Source organism: Macrotis lagotis, chromosome 3 (assembly GCF_037893015.1).
Source record: "Macrotis lagotis isolate mMagLag1 chromosome 3, bilby.v1.9.chrom.fasta, whole genome shotgun sequence".
NCBI lineage: Eukaryota > Metazoa > Chordata > Mammalia > Peramelemorphia > Peramelidae > Macrotis > Macrotis lagotis.
This window is the reverse complement of record NC_133660.1, coordinates 303278786-303292138: the sequence shown is the minus strand read 5'-3', so window position 1 is coordinate 303292138 and position 13353 is coordinate 303278786. Positions and strand designations below refer to the sequence as shown.

The 13353-nt window shown below is 34.5% G+C and overlaps 1 long non-coding RNA gene and 1 pseudogene across 1 annotated transcript in view; both read right to left on the bottom strand.

Annotated features, from left to right (window-relative positions):
- Positions 1-13353, bottom strand: part of LOC141519064 (uncharacterized) — a 222306-nt gene that overhangs the window by 136490 nt on the left and 72463 nt on the right. The gene's annotated exons all lie outside the window — the stretch shown is intronic.
- LOC141517054 (small ribosomal subunit protein eS8 pseudogene) lies at positions 12565-13221 on the bottom strand (annotated as a pseudogene).

The window sequence follows — 13353 nt, the reverse complement described above, 5'->3', positions numbered from 1 at the left end:
CTCTTCAAAATATGCTGTTCCATGCATTCAAATCTTTCAGAGTTGAGCCTGATAGGTCCTCTGTGAATCTGATTATGTTTACTTTGTATTTGAATTGTTTTCTTTTTGCTGCTTGCAATATTCTCTCCTTTATTTGAGGGTTCTGAAATTTGGCTATTACAACCCTTGGAGATTTTAACCTGGGGGTCTCTTTCTGCATGGATTCTGTGGATTCTTTGGTTATATTGTTATCTTCCTCTAGTAGATTTGGACAGTTTTCCATTATAATTTCTTGCATGATGTTTTCCAGGTTCTTTTTTTTGGGCCAGGCTATCCGGTAGTCTGATGATTTGTAGATTGTCTTCCTGGATCTGATTTCCAGATCATTCAATTTCCCTAAAAGGTATTTTATATTTTCTTCAGTTTTTTTCAGTCTTTTAATTTTGTTTGATGGAATCTTGTAGTCTTGTAGATTTATTGCTTTCTATTTGTTTAATTCTAATTTTTAGGGTGTCGTTTTCTTCAATTAGTTTCTGTTTCCCTTTCCAGTTTGTTATTTTTACTTTTAACTGAATTGATTTCATAGATTAATTTTTCATACTTTTCCTACATGACTTTCATTTCTTTTTTCCATTTTTCTTCTTCCTCTCTTCTTTGATTATTAAATTCTTTTCAGGCTCTTCAATGAGCTTTTGTATTTGAGTCTAATTTATAAACTGTTTTGATATGTCCCCCTGTGAGTGATTTTTCACTGCTTTCTTCTTCAGACATGGCATTGCTGTCATCTTTGTAGTGTTCTATAGTGAGAACTCTTTTAGCTCTTTTGTTCATCTTTATTACTTCTGCTCCTGGAGTCTAGGGAGTATAGTTTCAAGTCTTTTTTTTTTAATTTTATTTTTGCTGGGGTTGTGGTCTGACTAATGGCTCTTTGTTGATCAAGATGTTGCCTATACAGTCCAGGCCTTGCCTTTATAGTGATTTTTTTTTCTCCCTGTATGTCCAGGTTCTGACTTAGCATTGGTTTGTTCCCAGCTCGTTCCTGTCTTTTATCCTGGTGTTTTCAAGGTTCAGACTTTGTTTAGGGTTGGAATCCTCCCTGCTGGTTTGCTATATAGCTTCTGGGACCTCTGCTATTATCAAGCTGTTGATCTGGATAGCTCTGTGATCAAAAGCCTTCTGCTGGTTATCCCACTCTCCTACCTCCTGTACTTTACTTCCCCTTCTTCCCCAAAGAGACAGACCTTCACTGAAGGTCCTCCACAATGCCTACAGTTAAGAACTTCTTTGAATCTTCTCTTTTTCTTGGTAGGATCTGTAGCTTGAATGTCAGAATAGAGACTTCATTTATCTCTGGCAGGGAAAAGCTCTGGGAGCATGTTAGCTTCACACCACCATATTGACTCTGCCCCAGAATTCTCTGTATTTCTTATTCCTTAAGGTATAATACTGTCCTCTTACATATTCCATTCTTTTATCATAATACCAATGATATTTACCATAATATCATTATCATTTCACAATCATTAGGATTTATTATATTTTTAATTCTTTGCCATTATGAAAGAACACTCATGAATATTTTTACTTCTTTGGTCTTAACTGCAGGTTTGATCTATAATTCGATAAATCTTGGAGCTTTGGGGAGGAGCAAATTAATTAAATGTTTGAACAAATATAGCACGCTAATTTTCATACTTTTCTAAATTGATAATTTTATATGACCTGCGAATGACTTTTTTTTTGCATATGTCTAATTCTATAAGATTTGGAACAAAGGCTATCCCTATTTTATTTTATTAATTTATATTCTGACATATTATTTATAATCATTTTAAATTGTTTTTTAGAATGTGCAAGGGGTCTTTTTTTCAATTTCTGTTGGAGAAGCAATGACTATATTCAGTTGCCACAAAAGTTAATCTTTTCTCAAAATGTAATACTTTGAGTGGCAAAGATAATATTACCACAGGACTTGTTTTGTTTCAGTGCATTGATAAAGGCAGAGACTATATTTTCTTAGATTTGGAGGTGCAATCAACACATTTCTTTTCCTACACTGGCAGCTAGAATTTGCTTTGGTAAAACCTTTATGGAAAGTAGGTAAAAAAACAAAAGTAAAAATATTTGGAAGAAAAAAAATCTTCCTAAACTTAGAACAATAAAAATAGTGATCAGAATCTAGGAAGTCAAAGAAGTATCATGAAAAACTTCAAGAGGTTCTAGATTTCTGTCAAACTGGGGTCAATTCAAAAGAATACATCCCCTGCTTGTAAAGATTTTGTCTAGCTTTATTGCAGGAATGGGGAACTTTTTTCTGTCAAGGACCATTTGGCTATTTATGATGTCATTTGCAAGTCATACAAAATCATCATTTTAGAAAATTATCACAATTAACATGCTATATTTGTTCAAACATTTAATTAATTTACTCCTCCCCAAGCTCCAAGATTTATCAAATTATAGATCAAACCTGCAGTTGCCATGGCAGCACCAGAACAAATGATTTTGCTGACCTTATATGTTCCAAGTGCAGAATATTCCCCATCCCTGCTTTAGAGGAAAGATAGATACTGTATTACATTGATTTACATTGAGAATAAGGCATCTTTGGTCCCTTATGTGTCATCCATTAATTGTCAATAGGCAGCCTTTCAAATTAGTATTGGAAAGCTTTCAAAAAGATCCTTATATGAGCTACTGTGCTAGGAGCTGGGGATAAAAAGGAAGACAAAACCCCTCAATTTTGGCCCTCAAGAAGTTCACATTTTTATGGTCAAATAAGATATTAGGAAATGGAAGGTAATCTTAAATAGGAAAGGAGAATAAGTAAAGGCTAGGAAAGGGATGCTGCTGCTGCTACTAGTACTGATGATGATGATAAAGTAAAAGTGTAGGAAGATTTAGCCTTCTATCACAGATCTCCAGTCTGATAAAGATTTCATTCCCTAAACACTCTATAGCACTCCTGTTGGGCGCAGAAGTAGTTATAAAGCATTATAAAGATATGATAGCATATTGGTAATTGAATGGTAATTGAAAAATGCATACACATTTAAATTTAATCTTTATTATTAACACTTTCTTAAGTCTAAGCAAAGGACAAAACCATAAATCAAGTCATGATTTGATTTCTAATTTCTTTGGTTAAATGTTCTCATTAAAAATTTAACAGTCAGGGAGGCTAGGTGGTGTAGTGGATAAAGCACTGGCCTTGGAGTCAGGAGTACCTGAGTTCAAATCCAGTCTCAGACATTTAATAATTACCTAGCTGTGTGGCCTTGGGCAAGCCACTTAACTCCATTTGCCTTGCAAAAACCTAAAAAAAAATTTAACAATCTTCTCTCTTTGTAAAACCGACTCAACACACTCCTTTTTGTACTGGCACTGCCTCTTAAATCCTATGCAGTAAGTTGTGAAGAACATTTTTCCTGCTTCATTCTACCCTATCTCACCATTTGACATCAAGTTTCAAGATGTCTTCAGAAATACCCCAAATACACTGTTCTATAAAGACACACAGAATTTCTGTAATCCAACCTGAACTAGAAGTTAGCATTTAAAAACAAAATTCAAATTGAATAAAATATGGATTAAAAATAAATACCTAATGTCCTTGCTTCACAAGAAATATAAATTTTGCACATAGTAGAGAAGTAAGAAGTTTTTATTTTTCTTACAAGAATCTGATCTTGAATGCTTTTACTATCTATTTACTACTTAACTTTTCTGAACAATTAACTTAATTCATGACTCATCCTCCATACTTTTCCCATGCTTTTCTTCTAAGTAGCCCTTGTATAAGTTGATAATTATTCATTTAATTTGTAACTTCATCTATTTAAATCTACATCTGTACCTACATCTATGTTTATATTTATATCCCTCATTTTATCTCTATTTCTTATGTATTATCTTTTATGAAATAGAAAGCAATTTTTCATTTTTGTCTTTATGAACACCATGCTAACCTTCTAATCTTCCATGCAGTAGATAACTGATGAATGTTTGCTGAATTGTATGAAAGTTATTTATATGTGAATGTGTCAACAGAATACAAGATATTTGTTTTTAATGAATTCGTTATATTAAAATTTAATTGGAGGTATTAAAAATGTTGATGGAACACCAAGACTGGAGTCCAGAATATTTAAGTTCCAATAGGTCCTCAGATAAGTTCCTCAGCTTTGTGATCCTGGCCAATTCACTTGACCTCTGTTTCCTTGGTTTCTTTATAATTTGTGCTATAAAGTGTTAGGAGAAAAAAATTAGACAATATTTGTAAAGTACTTCATACATTTCCTGGAAGGTTTTAGGTGCTATTTAACCATAATTATTATGACTATAATAGATGATGATGATACAGCATCAACTACTATAGTGTAATCAGTCAGTCCTATGGGTTTTAGATAATATTATTGTCAGAAGAGATCCTTTTTGAATCTAATCCCCATTTACAAGTCTATTTGAAACCAAGGAACCACAAATACTGAAGTCCAAAGAGAAGATTCTAATATGTCCTTTGGTTAATATGTTCATAGCATTACTAATTACTAATTATTTTTATCATTGGTTACAATAATAACCATAACATTTACTTGGGGAAATTACAACCATAGTGAATTATGGTTGTAGGAACATATATTAGTTACAAAATCGTCTTACACCTTCAAATTAGTTAATGAATTAATTAGATCTTTGTATAAGATTGGTTGAATTGAAACAGACAGTGCTAAGCTTCTTGTAACCAAGGCTTCAAAATCCTTGTTCAGATAAAAGTGATGACATTTCAAAAGATTTAGATCTATAAGTTACCTTAGGGATTATCCATCCATCATAAGCTTTTTCTATTATTTTATAAATGAAAATCATTGGGTACATAGAGATATGTTACATACCAAAGAGAAATGACATATGAATTAAATGAGAGAGCTGGGTTTTGTTCTTGGCTCTCTGACTCTAAATCCACAAGTATTTTCATTATGTTACTACAAAAGTAAAAAAAATCTTTAGGGATTCTTTTCTGGATTACATAAGCACATGAACAAAAGAAAACTTTAGAATTATCCCTATGGACTTCTCAGCAGGGATTAGATTCTGCTGGGAAAGCAAGTATCTCCTTTGCCACTGCTTTAGAATGATATTCTCCAAAACTAGTGGAGATTAATTATTTCACTATTATTTCATTGGTGTCAGTACATTTTATTCAGTTGTCTGCTTTGGTGATATAAAGACCAAGTATTTAGTAGAAAATTATGAGCTGATTTTTCTCTTATCTCTACCAACCTGACCTGACTCAGCTAATGTTCTTCCCCTATCTCACATTGAAAAAATGAACTCACTGTCATACTAATTAAGTCAATGATCACTGGAGACATCCTCCACTGGGACACCATTGCAACAATGAAATAGTATTTAATGTAATTATTATCCAGAAAGTAATTATTGGATAACCATCACATTCCATCTTCATCACAAGATGTACATTGCTTTATCTGTTTATTTTTCTGGAAAGAGGGTCCTTAAGAAACTAAAATATGATTTATAACAAACTCCATTGAACAGTGTCTAAATTTATTTCTGAAACTCTTTAGGGTTTTTTTTCCTTTCTTTTTCCCTGTACGATGAGGTTTAATTTCAGGTATTTGGGTTTCTATAGTAACAACTTTAATTTTCAGTCTTCAATTGAAAAAGTGCCAATTTTATCCAATAATGCAAAATGTAAGCTTGTCGGTTTTATCTAGTAGTGTCAAGTGTAAGCTTGTCAGAAGAACAAGAGGGGAAAGACAGCTTCCAAAGAACCTCCTCTCAGGTAAGGAACTAAAGTTCTGGGAAATCAAGTGATTTGTCCATAGTCAAAATAACAAGAAATAAAAGAGGGAGGATTCTGACTTCAAATTCAGTGTAAAACATAATGGCTAATCTAATCCAGAGAGAGGAACTGTGAGCACTAAAGAGTCACTGTTGCAGACTTTCTGGAAGGTTATAGTCATATGGAGGAATAAATTTAAAAAAAAAAGACAAATGTGCATCTGAAAGGAGACCATGTTCTACCTGAGCATATTGATCTCAATGTTGACTTCTTGGATACAGTTTTTTAGCCAGGGTTCAAGATTTTCACATACTTGAATGGCTCCCTCAATATATTGACACAATTGTATTTTTCGTTTTGCTAGTTATAGTAGCTACTCTCTTCCCCTCCAATAATAGTATAAAAATGCTACTTAACACAAGAATAACAAAAGAAGGAAGAGGTGAAGAAGGAGGAGGAGGGAAAAAAAGGAAAAGGAGAAGAGGAAGAGGAAATGGAGGGGGAGGAGGAGATGGATGGGCAAAGGAAGAAATGAAGAGGTGATAAGAAAGAGGAGGAAGTGGAGAAAGAGAAGAAAGAGAAGGGGGAGGAAAAGGAGGAGGAAGAGGAGGAGAATTAATTGTCATAATTTTCTGCATGGAGGTTTTATATTTCTTTGTCAGGTATGTAACAGTGAGGATTCTTTAAGGATATATATTTGACTACTAGAATATTGAGATCCTTCCTCCTCTGGAATTCTGAGTTACTGTGGGTGTGTTCCTACTTTCCCTCCCTTACCTCTGTCTGGGAAGCCTTCCTTTCTTCAAAGCACAGGATAAGATACAATCTCCTATATTCTGCTTTTCCTGATTCACCCTAATGTCAATGTTTCTACCTTTTTAAAATTACTTTGGATAACTTTTTATCCCTTTTATTTGCTCACTTATATACATTTTTATAGCAATATCAAGTGATTTGTCTATGTTCATTTTGTTAGGGAGTGATATATTCAGAATTGTCAGCATATCATATGAACAAGGAGTTTAATAAATATGAATTTTGAGTTTTGAGCCATGAAAATAGAAATCCCTCCAGCAGACATGCATCACAGTTTTCAAAACTTAGATAAATCTATTGCTAGAGTCATATAAATTAAAGGACTTGTCTAGTATTACCCAACTACTTAGCAGGAGAGTTAGGATAGAAACCTTAGTCTTTTTCACTCAAAGTTCAGTATGATTACATTGTCTATGAAATATTCTTTCATTCATTCATCAAATAATTATTGAGAACTGAAGTGAATTACACTTTGTTAGATGTTGAGTATACAAAGTGAAATGTGAAATAGTCCTTCCCTTAAAGGAAACCTGCACTACTAGAGAATTTGAAACTGGATTATGAAAAGAACGAACAAGGCAAAATAGGTTATGCATCCCTGTCTGTACTATTTACTTCTGGAGGAATTGATTCAAAGAAATACTTCCATAAATACAAGTAAAAGATAATCTCAAAGTGTGGGGGGAGGGAATTAGCAAGTAGGGCCATTGGAATTGACTTCTTGAAAGGAGTATGCCAAGCTGAGCTTTCAAGGAAATTCAAGATTATAAAATGAATTGGAGAAGAAATACATTTCTGGAATGACCAAGTGCCTGTACAAAGCATAAAAGTTATAAATAGGAAGTCCTGACTGGTCATTCTATAGACTGAATATTGTTTGTCAGTTTGCCAGTGTGGTTCAATCAAGAGGAAAAATTACTGGAAGTAATTGGTGACCATCCTGGAAATACAGGTTGGAGACCAAATTTCAAGTTCTTTTAACATGTTTTAACAAGGACATTTTATTATATTTTAGGAGTAAGAGGTGTTTGAGGTTCTGGAATTCATTGGGGTCTCTGGAGTAAGGGCTTTGTATGTAATGTCACTGTCATCTGTCATATAGGAATACTAATTTCTCAGCTAAGTGAAGGAGAATGGATTGCAGAGGAGCTTAATTGGAGGCAGACCAGGAAGTAAACCAATTAAATGGTTGTTTATTCATCTCAGTTGTCAACAATTCTTTGTGATCTCAGTTGCAGTTTTCTTCAGTGCCAGTTCCTAATTTAGCTCATTTTACAGAAGGGAAAACTGAGGGGAAAGGTGCAGAATGACTTGACCAGGAATACATAGCTTTTAAGTGTCTGAGGTGAATTTTGAACTCAGGAAAATGAATCTTTCCTTTTTTTTTTTTTTTAGATTTTTGCAAGGCAAATGGGGTTAAGTGGCTTGCCCAAGGCCACACAGCTAGGTAATTATTAAGTGTCTGAGGTCAGATTTGAACTCAGGTATTCCTGACCCTAGGGCCGGTACTCTAGCCACTGTGCCACCTAGCTGCCCCTAAAATGAATCTTTCTGACTTTCAAGTCTGACACACTATCCACTAAGTCACTGAGCTGTCCCTAGGTTAATTAGGAGGTTATGACAATTTAGCAGGCAAAACATGATTATTGATTATTTAATAGAGAGAATATTTGGATAAAAGATACCAAGTGGTACTAGAACAGGAAGGATTTAATAATTTATCAGTTATAGGTATTTACTGAAGAATTACTGGAAGTGAATCTGGGAGATTAAAGGAGATGCCATCAACGAGTACTAAAGAGAAACAGATGAGTTCTTTTTGCAGGAATTTGTTCTGAGATGGTGGATGACATCTAAGTCCAAATATTCAGTTATGGACTTCAAATTTAAGAGACAGATCAAGACTGGAAACAAAAATCTTTTGCGTATGTATTTACATTTCTCTTTCTGTCAATTTATATAAATCCTGATAGATTTATACACACACATATATTACTATATATATCTTATATGTATATTTTTTCAGGAGAAATCTGCCTGGAGATAATAATTTAACTTGTGGAATATGATACTATTACTGGTAATTAATATAAAGAAAAAAGGGGGGACAGCTAGGTGGCACAGTGGATAAAGCACCGGCCCTAGAGTCAGGAGTACCTGGGTTCAAATCCGGTCTCAGACACTTAATAATTACCTAGCTGTGTGGCCTTGGGCAAGCCACTTAACCCCATTTGCCTTGCAAAAAAAAAAAAAAAGGGAAAATGTCTAAATGAATTATACTTTTGTGACATCAACAGTTAGGGGGTAGGACATTATGTCCCAATAAAGGAGCCTCAGGCATGGCTGGATAAGTAAGAGTAGAACCAAGAGAATAATATCACTGGAGTCTCAAAAGGATGGGGATATCCAGGAGACTGAGATATCATTAATACCAAATGTAGAAAGCTTTGTATTATGTACCATGATACGAGATACTGAGATATGTATATATATATATATATATATACATATATATATATATAATATATTGAATCACATAAGACATATAAGCTAAAATTAAGAAAACTGAAAAATAAAGACAATTAAGAGCTCCTTCATCACTTAGATATAGTAAATTCATAAAATTAATTAGGTCAAAATTTGGATTACCTTGAGCTGTAAAGTAAGAAGAGGAAAAAAATCAGAAAGCAAGTTTTGTTTAGGAAGTTGTCTGATTAACAGAAAGAGAAATAAAGATTGATAAATTTAGGGCTATGGAAAACTAAAGTTAAGCAATTTTTAAAGGGTGTGAGAGATTTGGAAAATGAGTTTGACAGCAAGGCAAGGAAGGAACTGGTCATTATGAATACACTGAAGACACTGAAAATTCAAGTAAAAATGTCAATTGCCATTTCAAGTTTCTCTTGGAAAGAGGAGGGGTTGAGATCAAACGGGTGGAGAAGTATTGTTCTTGGTGATTAAAAGATCCAAGTCTTTCTAAAAATAGAGGGGAAAAAAGAGAAAATGAAAACTGCAGTAGATTTCTTTTTATTTCTCTGAATAAAGTGGTATCTTCAGAGAGAGAGAGAAAGTTTTAGTGTTAGAGGTTTGTGATAGTTACATGGTATAGTGGATAAACTACTAGTTCAGAATCAGGAAAACATGATTTAAATTGTAAATTCTTTTGAACTCATTTTCCTCATTTGAAATGGAGATATTTCTGAGAGTAAAAAGATAACATATGCAAAGTGCATTATAATCACTAAATCACTATCTAAATATCATCTATTACTATATTTAAGAAGAGGAGACATCAGAACATTAGTATGTGGGAAATAAGATTCAATTAGAAAAGTCTACAGTGTCTTTCCTCAGTGAGAAGTCAGATAGGTTAAATAACATCTTTATATCACCCATAGGACCCTGTGGTTTCTTCCAGTCCTTTTTAATAATATATGTATAAGACATGGAAAAGTAGGTGGTGTTCAGAATCCAAGACTCTGTTTTACCAGACAGAATATCAAATGGACAATGTACTATAGCACAGAGGACTGTAGAAATAATTAGCTAAAAAAGGTTGGAGTTGGAAAAGACAAAAGTAAAATTTTCATATGAGGAAATAAACTAATAGAACAAGGAAGGGAGGAATGTTGCGAGGGAGGTAGAGAGGAATGAAGGAGGGAAGAAAAAAGAATTAAGGAAAGAAGGAAGCAAAGAAGGAAAGAAAGGAAGGAAGGAAGGAGGAAGGAAGAAAAGGAGGGAAGGAGTCAAGGAAGGAGGGAAAAAGAAGTAAAGGAGGGAGAAAAGGTCAGAGAAAGGGATTGAGAAATGTGGTAGAAGAGGGGAGGTAACTAGTAAAGGAAGGAAATAAGCAGGAAAAGTGTTACAATCTATCCTAGAGAAACATTACAATTGGATTATCTCCTATGGTCTCAACCAATTTCTTTTTCATCAGATTAAAATAAACAAAACAAAACTATATAAGAAAGATTGAAATAAGTTGTATGTTAGCGACATATTAGTGTATATATTGCTTATATGTATGTATATATGTGTATATATAAATTGTTTCCATATATAATGAATTATGTAAAATAGAACAATCTAAGAAATATATGTAAATATATAAAAATATGAGTTTCCCATCCTCCTCTATAACAATTTCAAGTATATATATAAATATGAATGCATTTTTGTATATATATGCAATATATTTATATCTATATCTATCTGTTTAACTATATCTCTATCATTCTACCTATCTGAACATGTTGCAGGGAAGGATGGAAAAATCTTTTGTAGAATTTGAAATTCAAACTATTTAGAAGATTATTAGGAGAGCTAAGAGATGGAGGTGAAGTAAACAAAAAAATCCATATGTGAAAGAACACTACCATAAAGGTCTAGAATTTAAAAGACGGAATGACAGGATAGTGTGTTTGAAAAACTGCAAGGGGGGCATGATAAGTGAATAATAAAGTGAATGGAAAGAATCAGAAGAATGAAAAGATAGGATCAAGACTGTGAAAGGATTTAATTGAAGGAATGCATATTTGATCTTAAAAGTAAATTTGAAGAATGAGAATTCCTTGAATATGCAACTGTATTTGGGTGAATGAGGAAGTAGAGATTGGGGTACTTTATATGATTAGAACTGCACTTTGGGATCAATATGGCCACAGAGTGGAGCATGTGGGAAGTAGAGTGGGACCAGACAGGATGATTAACCAGCTGAACTGGGTGTGAGGTACTGAGGCTCTGTAGTGATGGCAATGTAGTATTAAAGGAGAAATTGTGTTTGAATGTTGCTGTGAAAGAGGAAGGTAATATATGACAATTGATAAACTAAGTGAGGTGTTGAGGATGACCACAAAGTTGAAAGCCTCAGTGACTGAGAATATGGGGGATCCTAGATAGTAGCAGAAAAGTTGAGATGAGTGGAAAGTTTCAAATAGAAAGATTTGAAACTTTGAAAATATTTTTTAATAACTGAACTATGCCTGATATCATATTTCAGTCTAATCAAAAGTAATGAAATTTGGAGATGTACTTTTGAAAGTACCTAAAGGATTTGGTAGGAGACAACCTGAGTATGAATCTCAACCAACAGCTAACTATTTGTGTGATTTTGGGTGAGACCCTTGTCTCTGATTACTTCAGTTTCCTCATTTCTAAAATGATGGAGCTGGCTTAGATGACTTTTAAGCCTCCTTTTCAAGCTCTAAATCTAGAATTTTATGCTGAAGTGAATCTTGTCTATGAGTTGTGCTTCAATGACTATCATAATGTAATTAATAATTTAACAGATTTTGGGGATGTAGTTCCTTATGATGCTTCCATCATGGTAGTTGATCAGCCTTCTCCCTTTATTTAAAAAAAAATCTTATTTCATGACAAGCAGTTTTTCCTTCTCATTGAGTAATCTTTCTTGAGAAGACATCCCTTCTTCTACTATTTAGAGAGGCATTTCTAAAATTCAGTTTGGAGCCAGAATCTCTGTTTGAATTCTGCCTGAAACTGACCAGCTGGGTGATCACTGGGTGACCACTTAACCTCTCTGGGATTCAGCTTCCTCATCTGTAAAATGGGAATACTGCCTGTAGTACTTTGTAGAATTAATTTGAGGTTTAAATTAAGTATTGTTTGTAAAAACATTTTGTAGGCTTTAATGTATCAGTTACTGTTCGTATCGTTCACATTCACTGAACTCTTTTTTCTTCCTTTTAAACAGGCATATGATTTCAGTGGATTCGAGAATATTTTTACAAGGAAGTTCCCAGTGCCTATGCTTTAATCCAGTGCTTCACAGCAACTAAATTTAAAGAGATACCTAGGTAATTATAGGCTAAGTGATTTATCCAGGGTCTTAATAGCTAGCAGCAGGACATGAAAGAAGTTTTCATGACTCAGATAATCATTCTCTCTACTCATATATCTCAGTGAAGTTTTAGACTCTCCCTTCCCATTTGTTTTTTTTTTTTTTTATTCTTCAAATAATCTGGGGATTTATTTAGTGAAATGTCCAAGAGCTTATTTGCCCTTTTCAGGCTTTGATTTTCCTTAGGTAGAATTCAAGCTCTTTGCCCTCGAGCACATAGCCTTCTGCTAGGCCACACTGGCCTGGCCTCGATGCGATGCAGGCAAGGAGCTTGCCCTGCTGGAACTGTTCCTCTAGAAGTGAGCTGATCTTTGCATTCTTCTTCCTCTTCTCATGTTTCTTCTGGATCTTCTTTGAGCGCTTTTTATTTAAAATTTCCTCCTCCTCAGGAGTCAGTTTTGCTCCCTTCTTCCGGCCCAGTGGCAGGGCATAGTGGGACTCATACCCCTGGCAGTATGGGGTGCTGTCGATGAGCACAATGCAATTCTTCACCAGTCTTGGTCCTGACCAGCTCATTGTTGGATGCATTGTAGACTACATCAATAATCCTTGTTTTTCAGGTACAGCACTCAGGAGCCCCAGGAGAAGTTGCCCACGTCCAGCCTCAGCGCCCGGTACTTCTTCTTGCCTCCTCAGACTCGCACGGTGTGGATGCAGCAGGGCTGGCCGGCCCAGATCATACTTGGCGCTTCTTGTGGTAGGGCTTGCGCTTGCCCCTGGTCTTGCGGCGCTTGTGCCAGTTGTCCCAGGAGATGCCCATGGTCAGTGGCAAGCTGCAAAAAAGTGTCCCATTTGGGTTTTTTTTGTTTTTTTAGAGGTTTTTTTTTTTTTTTGCAGGGCAAACAGGGTTAAGTGGCTTGCCCAAGGCCACACAGCTAGGTAATTATTAATT